Source organism: Pteropus vampyrus, unplaced genomic scaffold, assembly GCF_000151845.1.
Source record: "Pteropus vampyrus isolate Shadow unplaced genomic scaffold, Pvam_2.0 Scaffold77, whole genome shotgun sequence".
Classification (NCBI taxonomy): Eukaryota; Metazoa; Chordata; class Mammalia; order Chiroptera; family Pteropodidae; genus Pteropus; species Pteropus vampyrus.
The window spans coordinates 1,556,167-1,574,783 of NW_011888858.1; the positions used below are offsets into that span (position 1 = coordinate 1,556,167).

Consider the following 18,617-nt stretch of genomic DNA (forward strand, 5'->3'; position numbering starts at 1 on the left):
AACTACCCCTCCTCCCATTGTTGCAGAAAAGCAGACCAGTGAGAAACCAAGCACCACTTGGAGAGCTGGAAAACTCAGGTTTATTACGTCGGCAGTCCCAGAAGAGCTAGTGCTCTGAAGATCTGGGCCCCAAGCTCAGGGGCAATTTTGTTTTTATAGAGTTTATCGCCGCTGTTATAGTTGATATGGGCTGATTGGTTGATGTGTCCTTAGGTGGTTACAGACCACGGGAGTTGCTATAGGTTACAGGCGCACAAAGAGTTGCTTTGGGCAAAGGGCAGTTACAGAGCATGAGATGATCAGACATGAACTTAGACAATACATCTGTTATGTAGACAGAACAATCAAAGGGGAGGATGAGGCTTCAGTTGATCTTGAGATCACTCTGCCCTTCAGCCTATGCATCAAGCATGTCTACAGATGCAGAACAAAGAGCTGATTATAAGGTTAGCCATTTGAGTGGAAAATTCCTTTTCACCATAGATGAATTTAAATTCAACATCCACATCCTTATAGAGAAAGTAGAAATGGGGTCTTTCATTTTTATTTTTCTTCCCAATTTACTAGTAATGAGACTGGAAGAAACTGCTCCTGCAATAGATACTGATGCCTCCTCTTCCTTTATATTCGGTTTCTAACAATTGCAGTCAAAACCCAATAGCCAGAAAGTGAGGACTAGAATAGCCAAGTATCCAGTCATATGAATGTTTACGCCAGTTCAATATCTGATATTCTTCCTTTTTTCTGAAATAATGAAATGTTTGCCAAAAAATCAATATGCTTTTGTGAAGGGAAAAGCTAACCACATTACAGAATTGGGTACTAATTGGAGGAAGCAAACTGATGTTGATAGCAAGGTTCTCTCAAGAAACAGTGTGTCCCTTTTGTAAAATCAAACCATTGCTAGTTTCTCATGTGCACTCATGATTGTGTGCTATAAGCGTGGATGTTTTAAATTCAGGGTTAGAGAAACTATTTTTTCATAATTTTATATATTTTTTCATGAATTTATTACTTTATCACTGTGTCTTAATCTCTATTTTAACATCTCTTAGAGAAGCTAGAGGGTGAACCCTAAAAGCATATGGAAGAAGTTACATGGTGCTTTGGTGACTCAATCTTCCTGACATTTCCACAATCGACTTAACCTTGGACCAATGGCATTTTCAGTTGATTCCTGTTGTAGGCAGAATTAACTTAGGTTTGAGAGCATTCTCATTTTCCTTACACTAGAAACTATCCATATAATAACTGAAATTATTTTTACCAAGGAAAGTAAGTAGCTTTTTTAAAAGATAAAAGAATATTACATATTATTAAAACTAAGAAAAGATTTTAAGGGCTGCTGATCAAAGGTTTGTAAATAGCTTCTAACCATCTTTTACAATAAGCAAATAGAAAAAAATTTTGGAGAGAGCAGCAGCAAAAATCTTAAAAATAAACTCTTTACCTACCATAAAAATCACTAAACATAGAGACATCCTCCTTAATGTAACCAGGTCAGCTGAGTACATTTCCATTTTACCTATAAATGTGCCTCAAATGGGCAAACAAAATCCTGAATTTAAAGGTTCTGATTTTCTCCTTTTTCTTGGTAAAAAGACATCTTTGACTGTTCAAATACAAAATTGTAACAGTAGAACAAACTGGTCATCTCAATATACCATTTCTCTGATATAGTACGGGCATGACAAACTGTTCAGCCAGCTTTAGAGCAGCTGTCAACTGCCAATAATCTTAAAATAGGCCAGACATGCTACCATTACAAAACAAAGCAATAAAAAAGCATTGGAGCAATGTAAAATAAAATCTTTGAAATGAAGCAAGCATAGATTTAATTGTGAGTGAGCTCTGTACAACTGGGAAGTTCTGAACTCTCATAAAATAGTCCATCAGAAAAGGCTTGCCTGATCCTAAATTTGGGGTATCTAGAAGTAAGAAGTGTCCTGACCTATAAAATCACAACTGGCTGCTACCTGACACTCTGAACTTAGCATAATCAAATATTCACATTTTTCAGCTTCTGGAGACCACCACAGAGATGATAGGCTAAGCCCTTGATTTACAGATAAGGAAACTCAGTCTCAGAGACTAGGAGAGTTGTCTAAAACAACCAAAAGCTAATATTCCTCATTCACTGAACTTTCTTTAATGGGATGTAGCAAATACAATGGTAAAGAATATCGACACACTCCCTATCCTCATTCATTCGTTCAGTATTATTTGTTGAGTGTCTACTATATGCAAATACAATGCTAAAAGTTTATATTTACTGGGAAAAACAGATTTTACAGCAAATAATACTAGTATTTATTTTCTCCCTTTTAAAATAAAATACTGTTAATTTTCACCATAAAAGTAATATATGTCATTAACAGAAATTTTGAAAACTACAGAAAAGTTGAAGGGAGGAAAAAGATGGCCTACCACCCACTGAAAATCACTTTCAATGTTTGATGTATTTCTTGCCAATCTATTTCTTAAGTCTAATTTTCATTCTCTCTTCCTTTTTCTCCTTTCAAACAGCTGTGATCATCCCATATGTACAATTATGTATCTTACTGTGTAGCATTTCCTCATGTTCTTAAAGACATTTTGTAATCATCATACCTAACAGCTGCAAAATTTTCCTAAAGTAGATATCATCATCTATCCAGTGTTATTTCCACTTATGGGAGGGTATACATTTATAAATTAAAGGCATCTTTTCAAAAAATGTTTCCATATTTTGGAATACTACCTTGGGAAATCAATTTATAATTAATTGACATCTCAATTTGCTCAAATGGATTTAAGGCTGTTTCCTAAAATTCCCAGAACTGTGATTCAGGTCACATGTGTGACCCTCCTGGAAACATCACTTTGTGGTTTTTTTGACAGGATACTATTACTACTGCTAAGAATATAAGAATTGCAGTTCCTTGGTCACTTTGACACCACTGGGCTGCCCACTTCTTTCTCATGTTCAATATTCTTAACCACTGATTAGACTAAGGGAGTTTATCCTGTAAAAAGTAAAAAGTGCCCCACCTTTTTGAGTTCCGTAATGAAATACTGGACAACCAGTTAAATTTGAATTTCAGATAAACAATGAATAATTGGGACATACTATACTAAAGAAAAGTATTCAATCTAAAAAGTATTTAATCTAAAATTCAAATTTAACCAGACTTCCTATATTTTTATTTCCTAAATCTGGCAATCCTATCAACTCTGCCTCTTGCTAGTTGTTAGACTTGGCTAATTTTCTTACATCACTCGATGTCTTCTAAAAAAGGAAGACAATCATGTCCATCTCACTGGATGAATGCATCTCACAGAGAGACACAGAAAAGCACTTAGAATACTAAGTCTGCCTTCCTCCATTCCTCCACACTGAGTTTCATATTCTTCTCTTCTCCCTTACCTACTTTCCCCCTAACTCTGGGGCCCACTTGATTTTATCCACACTTCCCTGTAGTAGATCTAGGATTCCCACCCGGCCCCCACCCAAACCTACCTACCTTGCACTTGTTTTGAGGCTTGGTTCCAAGAAGTGGCTCACATCAAAAGTTGATTCCAGAGAAGCTTGGATATCACAATTCAGTGATACTGAGTGCCAAGTAAACATATTATGTGGCTACATATAGTGTAGAGACCTAACTCAGACAATAAAGTCAGGGAAAGCCTTTGGAAAAAGTAATATCTAAATAAGAATTGAAGGAAAAGGAAAAGCGGGGAAGGGCAGGCATGCATGGTCTTCAGGGCAAAGAAAACAATATACGCAAAGACTTAAAGGTATCACGACTGTCATGGAATTGACAGAGCACAAAGAATGAGAGAAAAGTGATGAGAGAAGGGGACTAACTCATCTAAGGGCCTGTAGGCTATGTTGGATCACTGGATTCTATCCCAAGAACCGTAGTACAACATGGGCCAGAGGGGCACAGATTAAGCAGAGGGGTGATATGATCTATTTTACAAATGAACAATCCTTCTGGTTACATGGTAGAGGAAAGAATGGAAGGAAGACAAGACCAATAACAGAGAGATGAATTTTAAGGGCCATTGCAATAATTCAGTCAAAAGATGATGTGTGTGGATAGATTACACTTCTTTTTTGCCTTAATAAAGGGAAGGAGGAAAAAAATAAGAGTGGGTGCGTGAAATGAGGTGGGGCAGAAAAGGGCAGCAAGAACATCCTAGACAGTTTATAATCCTGCCTGTGTATCATTAGGATCTTCTGCTTGCTTGTAATAAGAAACCTAATCCAAAATGGTTAAAGTAAAGGGAGAATTTATATCTATAAATGCTTTCAGGGAACTTATGTCCACACAAAAACCTACGAAAATGCTTATAGTAGCTTTATTCATAATTGCCAAAATTTAGAAGCAACCAAGACATCTGTCAGTAGGTGAATGGATAAACTGTGGTACATCTAGACAATGGAATATTATTCAGAACTAAAAAGAAATAAACTATCAAGCCACAAAAAGCCATGGAGGAAACTTAAATGCATACTACTAAGTAAATGAATTTAGACAAGCCAATATGAAAAGGCTACTTACTGTATGATTTCAACTATATGACATTCTAGAAAAAGCAAAACTAGAGACAATAGAAAGATCAGTGGTTACCAGGAGTTAGGGGGAAAGATAAGTAAGTAGAGCACAGGGAGTTTGGAGGGAGCAGTGAAACAATTCTGTATGATATTGTAATGGCAGATTCATATCATTATACATTTGTCAAAACCTATAGATTGTATAATACAAAGAATAAACACTAGTGTAAACTATAAATTTGGGGTGATAATGATGTGCCAATGTAGGTTTGTCCATTATAACAAATGTACCACTCTGAGTACATGAAAGATGATGGTAGGAGAGGTTGTGCATGTGGTGGGGGCAGGGGATACATGGGAACTCTCTTCACTTTCTACTCAGGTTTGCTGTGTACCTAACACTGCTCTAAAAAAGAAGGAGGAGGAGGAGGAGAAGAAGAAGGAGACGGAGACGGAGATGGAGACGGAGACGGAGACGGAAACGGAGACGGAGACGGAGACGAAGACGAAGAAGAAGTCTATTTATTTGGTGAAAAAAAAAAACTTCTAGGAGTAGAATTGACTTCAGGAATAGCTGGATAAACAGTTTCAACCAATGTTTTAAAGACCACATTTCTCTCACTCTCCATCTTCTGGTTCTCCTGCCTCAGTGCACACTGTGTTCTCAGACTCCACTTGTTACCACGATGGCTGCAGCAGCCATAGACCTTCCATCTTTACAATTCTAAAACCAGTGAAAGTGAAGATCTTCTAGTCCAATGGTTCTAGTAATTAATTCAAGGCATCTAACAAACATGATGGGATCACATCATCCCGAATCAACATGCCAAATCTGAAACATGTGTCTGGGATGGAGTCGGTTCTACTGGGACCTCATGGACTGAGATGGAAAGGGATGAGCCCCAAACAAAATCTGGGATTGTTACCAAAACAGGGTCAATCCATGCTGGACAGGTGAAAACAATAAAGGTCCACTACACCTTGTTCATCTTCAATTTTGGAAACCCAAAGTAGAGCTGAAGAGAATGGTTCAGCAAGAACACTGTGATAGAAGAGAATCCAAATATGTAGCCAGTACATATTGTGTATGGCAAGGGATGGATGACAGTCAAAATCTTTGACAACTAGTATGGTAGAGGGACTGACAACTCAGAATGGATGCCAGCTGTTATGTCTATCACTGAGAACTGGCACATACCAGCCCTGCCTGCAGAGGCTATGCAATTTGTCAGACTTGGGTTGATGTAATCAATACTTAGGAGTCTCCAAACCAAACAAAATGGAACACTGTTAAGGCTTAAAGAAGAAAAGATGAAAGCAAAGGAGGGAAGGACAGAGGCCATCTTACATAACCTATACTTTTTAATTGACTTTAAAATAATTCAAACTGAAGATTAGTGTTTTTCAGTCATTCATTCCCACCATTTATTGGTAAGCAATTCAATTCCCTTATCCTTTCCCTCATTTTCCTCTCAAACTTTCAAAACTGGAAATCATATAGGCCAGACACATTTAATTAAATAAGAAATTTAACATTAGACTTGACAAAGGATGATGGTGCCTTACACAGTTCCAGCTTCCTAAGCAAATATTCATAGGGAGCATAGTACACATTTCTATAATTCTTTTTACATGAGCAAATCATCCCCTAAGGTGATTATTCCATTACCCCTGCTAAATGTGTACACATGAAATGATGTCAAAGTTGAATTCTGCTAAATCTAGCTATATTTCAAAAGTAGCCCAAACACAGATCCCTCTTGGTAAAAAGCACAATTTAATTTTGTAAAGCAAATTGGAATCTTGTGTTTTGGTCACCTAATTTACAAAGGATCATAATATAGGATCATAGAGCAATAACTATTGATTGAGGGTTGACCCGCACGCCTAGCATTACACTGTATAAAGATACCAAAAGAAATAGAAAAGCATATTTCCTGCTGCCACAGAGCTCACAACTTTTTTAGGGATTTAAGTACTTTACACAAAAGGAACATTTAAAGGAGAGAATAGAAACATATAAGAGCAATATAGGTGCTGAGTGGTGTAATATATCCTGTAAGGACCAGAGAGACCAGGAGGGAAAAGATTTCTGTTCATGAAATGCTTCAGCAACCTTAGATGAAAGTGTATGATGAACATGTAGCCAGTATCCACTCACAGAAGCAGTGAAATCCAAATTACCCCCTGGGACTGAGGGAGCTAATCTCAGACATGACACCATCTCACTCTTCCACCTTTTTGGCAAATTACCTTGCCTCTCACTGCCTTCCCTGCAAAGTGGGAGAAGCAATTGAGCCCTATTCTTCAGGGCTGCTAAAGAATAAATAATAAAGAAATGGTAGACTCAGTAATTGATGACTTAATAAATCCTCGCTAGTTAGTGTCCAGTCCCAAATGGAATGCTACATGGAGCATATGGCATCTCAGTTTGTGGGCAGATATATATCACCGATTTGATTGAATTTGTCAGACCGGTGAAAGGGTGCACTTACACAGTTTGTTATTAATTACTATGAAGGCTATTTGCAACATAGAAATGCAGGTAATTTCTCAGATTAAGTGCAGACATCTGCCTCCATTGGAAAATGAGAACATAATTGTCATTGGCAAAATCATGTTCTCCTTACATTGAAATGGAAGAATAAAGTACCGCAATTAAATGTCTTGACCAACACAGTGATTAAAGGGATATTTATGCTGCAAAGGTGGTATCTAAATAAATTTCGTACACTTTCATTTTATCATACAAGTTATATAGGGCAAGGGTAGTTGTTTTTATAAACAAAAATTCACTTTTTTTTAGACATCTCTTTAAAGGAGGTCCCTGTACCCTCTGATTGGCTCACCTCTTGCTAATACTGCCTCCCAATCCCTCCTCATCCCCTTCATTCACATAACCCCCCAGCTTTTTATGTCTTTTTTTTTTTAGGCAAGGCAACCCTTGGTTGACCTCACAGATTGCAAGGACCTTGTCAGTTTACAATCCCTGGCCGTAGACCAGGAAGGCCAAATTTTAAAATATTTTGTTTTCTTTCTTATTACACAGAGAATATAAAATTATAGCAAATGGCTGAGTATTACTTACCATAGTACACATCTGTCCTCATGGCAATCATGTGAAAGAGGTTCTGTTATCTCCATTTTACGGATGATGAAACTGAGGCACGTGTTGTGTGTGAATGGATAGTAATCAATGGCACCAAGATTAGGCCTTCTGTGGTCTGGCTTCAGAACCTGTGCAGTCAACCCCTAGTGTATACAATGTCCTCATATAAAGCTCTGTCACATTTTATCAAAGATACAAAAAGTGTCTATGACCCAAGTGTCTATCCCAAGCCCAATCCCATCTGATCTCGGAAGCTAAGCAGGGTCTGGTCTGGTTAGTACTTGGATGGGAGACAACCTAGGAAGACCAGTTGCTATAGGCATAAAAAATAAAAAATGAGAGATTGTAAACTGACAAGGTCCTTGCAATCTGTGAGGTCAACCACGGGTTGCTTCGCCTAAAAAAAAAATAAAAAGAAAAAGAATTTTAAAAAAATAAAAAAATAAAATTTGGCTTTCCTGGACAACTTTAAAAGCCTCTTAACTGATCTTTCAGTCAGCGCTGGGTCCACTCCAATCTATTCTTCACATAGCCACCAGTGGAATGTAAGTAAAATGCAAATTTGATTATTTAAATGCTTTTCATGAATCTTTTCAGAGGCTTCCATCACTTAAGTTAAGTTTCAACCTCTTTAGTACTGGATAAATGCTCTCTATGGCCTGGTCCCATCTACCTCCACACCTAGTCTCTCCCAACTCCCAGCCTGGAACCTGACCCACTGACTTGAAACTATTTATAGATCCTGCAATACAACTATATATCTGTCACTGCTCTACCTTTATCCATCCTGTCTCCTCTGCTGGAATTCCTCCCGCCCTGAAACAGCCATTATACCTACATTCAGGAATCATTTGCTGCAGAAAACCTTTCCCTAATTCCACAACTATCTGGGTCTTCCTTGTAGTCCCCTAACATCCAGTGCATCTTCTTATCACTGTAGTATAATACAATTAAATGTTCGCACTATAAAGCTAGATTACATAGGTTTAAATCCTGGCTCTACCACTTATTTGTAGTGTGACCTTGAGCAAGTTTCTTAAACTGTCGTGCCTCAGTTTCCTTATCTATGAAACTGGGATAATAAAAGTATCTACCTCATGGGGCTGTTGTAAGGAATCAGTTAATTATGGGCCACTATATTAAAGGCTTAGTATAGTACATGGAAGAAAGTACACACTCAATAGTGTTAATAATATTTTATATTTAATTTTTTGTTTATGTGTGCCTGGCCCCCTGAACTATGAGATTTTATTCATTTTTTAAAAATTCCCAATACTTCACAAAGTATCTGGTATTGTATTCATCAGTTCTCCTCTCCCCTCCCTAGATATACAATTAAACTACATTTCCCATACCCCTCTTACAGCTACTCACTCTCAGCCTGGAGCATGTAATCATGTGACTGAGTTCTATCCAATAGAACATGACTGCACATAATATACAGTACTACCAAACTTGCCTATAATACACACAATCTTTCAAAGGTTCTTTCTATATCCATGTGGCTCAGAACTCTTATACCCCTGAATATGGTGGTGCCACAAGATGGAAAAGATCAAACCTCTGAATTACCCTCATAAAGTGAGCAGTCTCAGAAGGAACATTCATATTGGACTTCAGGTGAGCAAGAAACAAACCACTGTGCTAAGCTGCTGAGATTTTTGTTACAATAATCAGCATCACTTACCCTGATTAATACAGTAGGTATTCAATAATATTTTATTAAAATGAGTGATTGACAAATGAATAACTCAAAAATTAACTAAGAAATATTTAAATAAATATGATGGGACCCATAAGTAGTAAAGATAAAATTAAGAATGGAACGAGATGGCTTAAGAGTTAAATAAGCCTAAAGACGAGACAGAAGATAGGAAGACACGTGTGAAGCTTCCCTACTACTTCTGCTCCCGCACTAGTCAGAAACAGAATTCACTTTGCCTGCTGTTCTCTGGCCTTTGTTTGTCAAACAGGCATTAAAAATATGGATAAACAGAGAAGAGTCTGAGATGAAGTTTTTGCTTCTGCTGGACAACTTTCTGACCCCGGGGATGAGACAATATAGTATTGGAGATTTCAGAGTGAAATGACTGAGATTCTGTAACAGCTACATATATAGACAGCTTCTCAAGGGGGAAGAAAATGTAGCCCTGGAGTTTAACTTCTTCTATTTTCAGATTTATTGAAGATTAGATTACTGGTAAAGGGCCATGACCACCTACTGTTCTCAAGTGATCATATTAACTTAACCTATTTTCTATGATGCATCAGAAACCTTGAAGAGAGAAAGAGAGAGAGAGAGAGAGAGAGAGAGAGAGAGAGAGAGAGAGAGATTTTTCCAAAAAGGAGAATGGAAAAAACTCTCCACAGAGTCTGAGAGAGTTGTATAACAATATGTAAGGAGATGAAAGTTAGTGTTTGTCTAGGATCTTAGGGGGAAGGAAAGGAGGGAGGGGTGGTTAGGGGGACAATATGGCAGGGGCCCTTGAGGAGTGTTCATCCAATCCTAGCATCAGAACACCAACCTAGACTTGCTTTCTTTATGCTTTCCTAACCTTTTGACTTTTCCCCTCCTTTAGCATTTGCTTCTGTGCATACTGTGGAGATTGTCCTAAAGGAAGTCCAATTGTGAGGGATTCTCTACATGCTGAGCGGTAAAGATAAAGTAAAGAGCAGTGCTGGAACCAGACTGATAAGAAGGGTTGGGTCTAAAAATAAAAAGAAGACAATGAAAACAGTTTTTACTTTTTCACTATTTTGTCTTGAGTTATTTCAATGAGCAGTAGCTATAAATCAATTTTAGTGACAATTCAATTGATCTCAAAAACACCAGAATTTTGTCATGTGACAAAATTGTCATTGTGCTAAATGCTGTGAATAAAGAGGTAAATGTGGCAAATTCCTGGCCTTCAAAGAGTTCACAAAAAAATTAAAATGTACAATTAATTAAATAAAATCTGACATGGATATAACACTAATGTAGTTGGCAGTTTGCTGGGAAGTAGAGAAAGGGGCAGGGATATCAGAGAAACTTGAACTGAGACAAGAGGAATATCTTGATAGATATCAGACAGACCAGGTAAATAAAGGGTATCCTAGACAGAGAACAGTAAAAACAAGTCAGAAAGAAAAGAAATAACAGGTTCTCTTCAGAGAATATCAGAAATCTAGTACATCTAGAATTTGGGGTACATGAAGAAAAGTGAATAGAGAAAAACTTAAAAAATTAGGCTGAGCCAGTTTGTAGAATAGAAAAGCTTGAATTCATGTCAAAAATTTAGACTTTATTCTGAAGGTGATAGAGATCCATCACAGGTTTTCAAGTAGCAAGATCAACTAGACCTACGGATGGGTCAAAAAAGTGCCAAATGAGAGTCAGAAAGCCAGGGTAATAGGTTATTCCTAGATTGGGGAAGTGGTAATGAGAATGAGGAAGAAAGAAGAAAATTTTTAAATTTTTCATCAATAGAATTTGAGGTTTTTGGTGTCCAAGTGGATATGGGTGAGTTCTAAGCTTAGGCATTTGGATGGGTTCTAATTTTGCACCGGGTTTTTTTTTTACCACCTTACTACTATATTATCATGTAACCTTTAAACACCAGTTAGAGGACCCACACAACAGTTTTCCATTCTCTATCTGGTGGGAAAACAATTATACCTATATTTTGCCCTTTTCTATAGAATGGTGAATACCATATTTATACAAAACCTGGCTGTAACTATTTTCTCATAAGTTTTGTGAACAAGGGGTTAAAAAAAAAAAGCAAAGAAATTCAACAATGAAATCTTAGTTTTTAAAGCTCTTGGATTCATTTGAACCAACTGTTGCCATGGTTGCAAAAGTCTAAAAACATTTCAAGGTAATCCAAAAATCTAGGTATTGCTGCAGCATTCAGGTATCAAGGAACAATCAAAGTGCCATACCCCATTAGTGACCGAACTCAGTTAAAGCTGTGCAAATGCCTCAAATTGGTATTCAGCTTAATCACTGATGCTGTATTACTAATTATAGCATGACACCATGTAAAAGTGGGACTTCTTTAAAAGCTGGAAAATGGCATTATTTTAATAAGTTATTAGGAAATTGCTTTTTGAGGATGCAATAAAAGTACAAGTTTCTCAATTAGGGGAATTATCTGGAATTGATGAGATATTTGAGCATGCTTGATCTGCAGCTAGCAATCCATTTGAAGCAGACCAACCCATTGGGAAGGGTAGCTAATGAGAAAGAAAATGATCTGATTCATTATATAAGATAAATGATAATGGAGGCTATAAATGAAGGGTGTTGAAAGACTGCTTGTCTCCTAGCTTTACACACCAAAGTCTTGTTGGCCCTTCACCTTATGTTTAGACCTAAAATAAAGATGTCAAGATGGACCTAATCTTTGAGAGAATTAGCCAACCTTGTTTAGAAATACTTAAAGGCAAGAAAAATAAATAATTATTAGTTAGTTGGACAACCCAAAAATATTAATGTAGTATTTGAGGCTTATTTGAAAGTTGGGGGAGAGTTGTTTGAGATAGGAAACAAGATGAGAGAAGGTGGCAAGTTTGAGAAATAAAGATCTTTCAATTCTTTACATGGCCAGATAGAATATTTTTGTTCTGAAACTCTCATACACAGAAACTCATACCTAAGTTTAATGCATTAAGTAGACTCTACAGGTACATATGTATGTGTGTGTGTGTGTGTGTGTGTGTGTGTGTGTGTGTGTGTGTGTGTGTGCATGCGTGCATGTATGCGCAAGAGAGAGAGAGAGAGAGAGAGAATGGGTAGGGGGAGAATATGTTTTCTTCTTTATTATCAGTTCAACAAAGAGTATTCATGTTACACCTCAGATTACTAGTTATATCATTTGGAAAGTCTCAGGAATGTTTTCTTTAACCATTTTTTAAACTTCCTATGAGAAACTGACTTTTTGCAAGGTTCCAGTTATTAACCATTCTCAGAAATGGGTTTCTATATTTAATAGGCCAACATGTTCCACTAATATTAAATTTTTTACCTGGAAATTGGTAGCCCTGCTTGAGTTCCTCAAGTTCAACGAGCTCACTGTTTGCAGTGATTATCCCTCTCAGCAGATTTGGAAGTGCATGCTCAACTCGCCAAACACTTCTTCAAAATCTTTTTTAAAGATCTTTACTTTTGGCTTTGCAAAAGAACTTGACTTTGACAAATGTTCTCCAAAGGTCCCCAATTTGTCATCTGTGGGCAAGATTAATTAAAGTCAAGCAGGAATTGGGGTTTGATGAACAACTCTTAGAGTGGAGGGAGTTTTATATATACATATAAATGTATATGCCCAGATACATAGCATAATTCTGAAGAGTACTTAGAAGGAAAATGTCTGATGACATTAACAGGAAAGCACAAATAGCTGAAGGCCTGTAGACCAAACTTTTACTGCCTGAAACTTCAGGACAAATTTTACATTATCTATTTGAGTTAACAAAAACACAGAGCTCAACTCTGTTCAATAGAGGTTTAAATTATGAAATAAGATCCTTAAAAATAAAAAGAAAAAATGCTGCTTAACCATTTGGTTAGATGTTGGACATAATTTATAGTCTGAAAACATTGCACCTTTGGCCTTATATCAGAGAAAAATTCATGGAATGACTTAGTTGTTCTCAGCATGAAGGAGAACTGACACATTTTTCAAAAGAAGCAATAGACTTGTTAAAGGTTTGACATTTTACAAACATTTTGATTTTGTGATCAAACTGGATGGTGATTTACTTATCCTCTGATTTTACTGTCAGGTAATTTATAAATTTACTTCTCAACCAAGAACTGTGGAAAATCTTAGGCGGAATTGGTAGGGCAAAGAGGAGGGAAATACAAAGACATAATGAAGCTATAGTGGTAGCTAAAATGACAAGAAAAACAAATGGAAATCATTTGATTTGTAGTGCACCTGTAAGAGAAGAAATTATGGCCCGTTTTTGCATCTGAATCTCACAGGTCTATTTTGAGAGTTGAGAGATCTGTGCCAGACACCTTATTCACTTTTCTAAAACAGCCTTTACTTTAAGAGAAATTTATAGAAATTCTTTCTGAATCTAAGAAAAAAGTTTAAATTTCTTAGCTTTTGACTATTTCACTAAACTCTTCTAAGACCTAAAGATACGATGTGATTTGATGTGATTAAGATATGCCAGTTCATAGGTTGCCTATATCCAAGGAACAGGGTCCATTTATCAATCATTTCATTCATCTCCACAACGGGTAGCAATGTGTTATTGCTCTTGCTCCCTGAAAGATCCCACGACTTAAGGCACTAAGAGGCAAAGCAAAATGACAAAGGAGCTGTTTCTGATGGCTCTTGGCCAGGCATGCTAAGGTCTTACCAGAAGCCATCCACTTCACTTAAGGTGTGGCATTATTAGTTTACACCTGTTAAAGAATTTAAATAAGGAGGCCATTAGTTTGAGGTGGCTCTAATGCCTTGGTAGCTTATGTAAGCAAACTAAAACCTAAGCCAGAGTCAATGCACTTGACTTTAACAATCAGCCACAAACAGCCAACTATGCTTTCCCAAACAAGGCAACTGCTTAAGATATAACCATCAAATAATTTATCTGCTTTACTGCCATGTTGTCTCTATAAAAACCTCTCCCCTAGTTCCTGTGGGGGAAGTGCTTCCAACCACTTTAGGTTTGGCACTGCCCAATTTGAATTGGCATATGTTCAAATAAACTCTTGAAAATTTTGCTGTGCCTCAGTTCATCTTTTAACATACTAGAACATCAAACTGGTTACTCCAATTTTAGCCTGCATAATAGCAGTGATTATTTATCTCATATTTAATATTACGCTCCTCAATAATAATAATAAATTAAACTCATCATTCAACAAATATTTCTTAAATATCGACTATGTACCATATTAGGAACCCAAAAATGAATGAGACATATTGTCTAACTACAGAGCTGAGTCTCACGTGAAGACAAACATGAAAGTTAATAAACACAACACTTGACAGTGCTGAGAGAAAAACACAATAGTGTAGGAGCCCAATGAAAGATATAATTAATGTCAATTAACCATGATTTTGTTTTTAGGCCTTTCTACATCCCATTTCCTAGCACGGTAGTAGGCACACACAGGCATTTGATAAATGTGTTTGGATGGATGGATGGATGGATGGTTGGATGGATGGATGGAGTGAGTGAGTGAGTGAATGAGTAAGTGAATGAATGAATGAATGAATGAATGAATGAATGAATGAATGAATGAATTAAAAATAAATTGACAATTTAGGAAGAAAATCCTTTGACAAGTCATGTGTTCTCACTTTAGGGAAAGCTGGTCAGGGTAGTTGGAAAGTATGATAGAAAATCATTGCCACATCTGAATATTCAGAAAGGCTGGATAGATAATAAAATATAAAGATAAAGGGCCAGTTAATTGTTTCTCTATGAGTACTAACTCAGTTAACTTCACCCCATTTATTTATTTGTCCTCATCCTTAGCTCAAGCATTATTTCTTCAGAGATATCTAATCCCACAGACAGCTCAAGTCAGAGTATCTGTTAAACATTTGCACAGAATCGTGGACTATTAACTTCATACCACTGGTCACAGCTTGTTTTTAAATATACAACAATTTATATGATTTTTATATTCATGCCTATCTCCGCCAGTAGAATAGAAGACCAAACAGAAGAGTAAGGGCCCCATCTGTTTTTGCTTTCCAGTGACAGCTCCAACACCTAAGACAGTGCTTGGCATGTAGAAGGTGCTGAATAAATATTTGTTGAATAAGTAAAGAGAAACACACCTGTCTCTCTAAGAGACAAACTGTGAATATGCAAGAAAGAATTCTTTTTAAGAGTTCTGTATATGTTCCCTTTTAAAGAGAAAGTTTTTTTTACTGCTTGTATATAGACACTAACAAATATGTATTTCTTTTAAGAAAAGTAGGATATGAGTTCATTTTAAGCAGATTGTTCTTGATCATTCAGGCAACCCCAGCTAAGTGGGAGCTGGAAAACATCACTGTTGGGGTTTTAGGGAATTAATAATAATACCCATTTCTTCTTTCTCCCAGTTTAGGACCAATGGTTAAATAAGGTGATGCACTGATCATTGCGGCATCAGTATTGACAGGCCCATTGAAAGATCTGTAACCTAAATCTGTAAAGCAAGTAATGTATGACACTTTCCTGCCCATCGCCCCATACTAGATCTTGGGAAAGCCCATCTTAAGGGAGGGTTGGGTCCGCAGGACACATACACCAACAGCAAGTATTTCCTCATTGTATCTAGGGTAGTGCAGAAAGTAAAGAATATATCCTTAGAATCTGGAGCCTTGAGAATCATGGACCAGTAGATATTACCCAAGAAACTCATAAGAAATAATGGATGGAACAAGAGGCCAGAAGGGTTACTCTTTGTCCCTGCACATGGAAACAATCAGACCAGAGGAAAGGAGAACCCATCCCCTCCATGACAGAAAAACGCTTTGTGGGCACCCTTTTTCCAACCACTAGGTCACAGCACAGTATGCGGCAAATGAACACGGGAAACAGAAAAAAATAAAATATGAAAGTTTGTTCTTCCAGGTGGTATAACTCATGCAAATCACTACCCTTCATTTCTGACAAGTATCTGATAACTAAAAGAATATAAAAACCACAGGCTCACACCATTCAAGAAGTTCTGATATCATAACATCCGGGTAGAGACTACAGAAACTCAGACATTTGTGTTCTTGGCCTACTTCCACTCACTGCTGCCCAGTCCTCTTCCAGTTCCAGGCCCCCTTCAACATCAAACAGCAGTGGGGCAACTCTCATCATATGAATTTGAAGCAGAGGGCACAAAATGTGGCATAAGCATAAGAAAAAGAGATAGGAGATCCATTGGTACAATGACATTTCCTCTTAACTCAAAGATGTTTAGCTTAGGAGATCTCTTCTTATCTTATTGTAGCCACACAGCAACACGTGACTTTATGCTCAACTTCTTGGTGCTTAGGTTCTCTCATAAACCTATTATTACATAATAACAGTAACTACAACTTCCCAAGAACTCACTGCATTCCACACACTATGCTAAGCACATTATATGCATTATCTCAAGTCTAACAATCTATGCAGTAGATAAATACCCCATTTTCAAGATGAGGAAACTGAATCTTGCAAGTACCAATCTCTTACCCAGAGTCACACAGCTAGTAATTGAAGGAGATGTAATTCAAATCCAAGAAATTTAATTCCAAAGCTTGCACTCAACGGTCGCAACCACAGCAGCTAAGAAAAAGAAGAAATATCTGGGAAAACATTTAGACAAAAAGAGTACAAGTTTGGGGGCTTCCAGTCAAGTTGGCAGAGTAGCTAAATGTTGTGCTTGCTTCCTCCCACTACCATGTGAAAATTACAACTAAACTATAGAACAGCCATTATTAGGAGTCTAGCTGAACAGAAGTCCTACAACTAAGGACATACAGAAGAGGCCACCGCGAGACATGAAATGGGCTGGTCCCACACCCGCATATGGCGATTGAGAATTGGGAAAAATATCTCAGCTTTGGAGGTCCCCCCAAAAAAGTGAGGCTCCCCAACCCACAGTTCCAGTGCTTAGAAGAGAAGTCCCCAAAACTTCTGCCTGTGGAAACCATCAGATATTGTGGCTGAGTGAGATGGAAGGCTGAGGGAGTCATAGACTTTCCTCTTAAAGGGCCTGTACACTGACTTAGTGACGAACTCACTCTGAGCTCCAGCAGTAGGGCAGCAGCTCAAAAGGCACCAGGGACATATAGGGAGGAACTAAGTTGTCTGGCTTCAGGGTAAGGCCTGGAAGGGCAGATTTCTCCCAGACAGAAGTGCTGGAGGAGGGTATTGTTCCTTTGTTGAGCCCTTTCCCACCTGTCTTGCATATCCATGTGGGTGCCATTTGTGAGTTTCCATCAATGTAGCTAACACAGTTGCCCCACCCCGGTGATTCACTGAGACCCCGCCCCTCCCAACATGCAGGCCCACCCAAGCCACTTGCAGTGGATTTTCCATACAAATGGCCTGCCTTGGCTCATGCTGCAGATTTTATTAAAATCTCTCAAAGTTTCACAAACAAGCAGCATCTGGACTCAGCATGCTCCATACCTCTTGCTGGACAGCCTCAACCCCAGCACTAGTGGCAGCCTCAGGTCCTGGCTTGGCCTCTCGAGGCACTTGCAAGCCCAGCATGGGTGGCAGCCGTCTACAGATTGCTTGGTGGCTCATGCCAGGTAGCCCCAGGAAGGGCACAGTCTGCAGCTCAACTTGGCCTGCAGCAGGACCCCATCCAGGAGGCCCCAGCCTGCACATTAAGTAGCCGGCTTCAGTCTAAGCTGGAGCACCCCCCAGGGTCACATCTGAGGATGACACACCCAAAGGGAAGACTTGGCAGGCACCAGACCCCTACTGAAGCAAATCCTGCTCTGTAGGGTCAGCCCCTGCACAATATCTCCTTGTCACGGCCAGTCATCACAACCAATCAGCCTGAGGGACAATCCTTCCCACTAATGAGCAAACAGCAACCAAGGCTCAACTACAACAAGAGGGCACACACAACCCATACAAAGGACATACCTGGAGCACTTGGCTCAGATGACCAGGGAAGACCATTCTATTGGGACCCACAACATACCTATTACATAAGGCCACTCTACTAAGACTGGAAGACATAGCAACCCTACCTAATACATAGAAACAGACACAAGGAAGAAACCAAAATGGGTAGACAAAGAATCATGTCCCACATGAAATGAAAGAACAAAACAAAGCTCCAGAAAAAAAAGAACTCAACAAAATGGGGACGAGCAATCTACCAGAAGCGAAGTTCTAAACACTGGTTATAAGGATGCTCAATGAACTTAGGGGAAGAGTAGATAAACTCAGTGAGAACTTTAACAATGAGATAGAAAACATTAAAAAATGGAGATGGAAAACATAAAAGGGAACCAGTAAGAAATGATTAAT

General features: G+C 38.1%; 1 pseudogene; it reads left to right on the forward strand.

Annotated features, from left to right (window-relative positions):
- The window catches only part of LOC105293796, a 184,004-nt pseudogene that overhangs the window by 155,196 nt on the left and 10,191 nt on the right, over nucleotides 1-18,617 (forward strand).